The following is a 2789-nucleotide window of genomic DNA, read 5'->3' on the forward strand; positions in this document are numbered from 1 at the left end:
GAATCTTTTTTTTTTTAATTTAGGTCTTCTAAAATAAATAATTAATTATCATTAAATTCGTCCTACTATTTTAATTTAAAAATAATCAATTCCTCACTTTATTACTTTACTAATTTTTTTACTTTAGACGTTTTTATTTACTCTCATTTTTTCATCTTCTTCGTTCAAATATTCAATCTAATAAATCTCTATTTGTTTGTTCACCACTATTTTCTTCCAAAATCTAAAAAGAACATAAAAGTTCTATGTTCCATAGATTTATGAATAGAAAAGTATGAGTAGCCAATAGAATATTTATACAATATATACAATGGAGGTTTATGGAGTATTAGAGATATAACCATTAGTGTTACATTTTCCCATTAGTTGAAACTTTTGGGATGAGTGGTATTATGAAATGGTATTAGAGTATTAGATCTAAAAGGTCAAGAGCTCGATTCTTGATGAATCCCAAAATCAGTTTAAATTTTTTGGAAGATGTTTATTATCCATAGTATTCGGATGGTTATTCTAGATAGTATGGAAGATGTTCATTCTGAATCAATACAATGTGCTAGCAAAGAGTGGTGGATGAAGTGGCTTAAATTGGTCTATTAAATGCAACTAAATTCAGTACATATGTTCATATGCAACATATTAAATAATGAATAGTACATACTAATCTCATTCTCACTCTCATGTACCACAAAAAAAAATTCAACTCTACTAAATAAGTTTTATGCTAACTTCCAATTTATATTTCTTACTAAGGAACAGATTGGACAATGGTCCAAAACAAAAGCGTTGAAAAAGAGTTCAATGTGTTGAAGCCACATGGTAAAATACTTGGACCATAGTGCAACAACACAAGAAATCTAGTGCAAGTAAGGTCAATGCAAAATTAGAATTTTCTTTATTATTATTATTTGTTTAATTTGGATTTTAAAATGCCAATTCCGAGTTTAGCTCTTAGGTCCTTTCATTTTCATATGCGGCACGGATTTCCCAGAAGATTTGTAAATATTCTCTTAGATCATGATGAAACAGAGTGTTTAATTTGTTTGCTTAATTTAAACAAAGATTTATGTTTGATTGGATGTCATACATACTCCTTAAATTTAATAATTTATTCGGAGAAGAAACTTGTACGCAACTTATATGGAGACAAGAAATTTGATGAGAGATGTCGTTTACATATATTTTTTCAACAAAAATTAATTATTAAATTTTTTAAGCATAATAACTAAGTTTTTCATGGATCAATAAAGATCAATTGCTGTTATATTTTTTTTATTATAAATATAAAACTAGTTTGATTATATCATTTATCAAACTAGTTTGACTAATTGGTGATTTTTTGTGTTCATATACATAATATCATTGTGTTATTCTGGCCACTGTTTTGATTAGTAAGTGTGTTTTTAAAAAAGTAAAGTATATTTTTTGTTTTCAAAAATTTTAAAAATATTTTTAAATTTTATTTTTAAAATTTTTTTATTTATATTAAATATATTTATAACAGCTAAATTTATAAAAAAAATTAGAACTAATTTAATAATAATATATGATAATTATGTCTGATTTATAGAAATAATTTTTGCACATTTTGACCAATTTAAAAAAAAATTATTTTTAATAAAAAAATCCGGAAGAAATATACAAATCAAACACAACTATGCAAGTTAGATGAAAAAAATACTTAAAACCGTTTTTCTTTTGTTAATCAAATAAGGGACAAAAACTACTTGTTTAATCATTTTTCACGTCAATAGAAAAAGGTATATGGTCAAATTTCGTTTTCATGAAATACTGAAAAAGAAAAAGATACTAATAAATGAAAACACTCACTTTTCGGTTTTTCGAAATCCGTGCAGATGCAATGTTCGATAAATCCATGCAAATTGCAACATCTGATAAAGCCAGGGATTGCAAGGTTACAATAAAAGTCTTTTCTATGTAATTATCGCCCTCCACGGGTATCACAGAAAGAAATTAAATCAAAGAATAAGAAAATTCCATTAAAAATTTTCTACTTGCCTTGAGTAGTTCCTTTTTTAGTTATGTAGCTAACCATCCAAAGACCCAACTTGTCTCTAGTTTGATTATTAAAAATTTTCTACTTGCCTTGAGTAGTTCCTTTTTTAGTTATGTAGCTAACCATCCAAAGACCCAACTTGTCTCTAGTTTGATTTTTAAATTGGGTAGTGCTAGGGAGTCAATGGTCTAAGCGTATAATGTATATAATAGGCTAAATTTTTTGTTCATGAATAAAATGAACATCACCCATACTATCCAGAATAATCATTCGAATACCAGGAATAATAAATATCTCATGTCATAAAATCACTCATCCAAAAAATTTAAGTTAATTTTGGAATTCACCAAAGATCGAACCTTTGACTTTTTGGATTTAGAACGCTAATACCATGTCATGAACCTACTCATCTCAAAAGTATAACCTAACAGGATAATGTAACATTAATAGTCATATCTCTAATACTCCTCAAATTTCTATTGTACATATTGTACGTTTAGGCTATTGACTTTTTATACTTTCTTTTTTTAAATTTTATCTAGCAAAAGAAATGTTTTATTTTCATTACGAGTACTTACATTAGATTAAGGGGGTTAAAAGAATTTGTATACTTTTATGATCGTAAATAAAAGAAGGGAAAAAAAAAAAAGAAGATTAAGCATGCATGGTAGCTTTCCTATGTGAGGTCCACAGTAATGTGAAATCCCCAATTTATTGTTTCCCTTCAGCTATAAGTTTTCACATTAATAATTATAATTTATTGTAATTTTTTAAT

Source organism: Arachis duranensis, chromosome 2, assembly GCF_000817695.3.
Source record: "Arachis duranensis cultivar V14167 chromosome 2, aradu.V14167.gnm2.J7QH, whole genome shotgun sequence".
NCBI lineage: Eukaryota > Viridiplantae > Streptophyta > Magnoliopsida > Fabales > Fabaceae > Arachis > Arachis duranensis.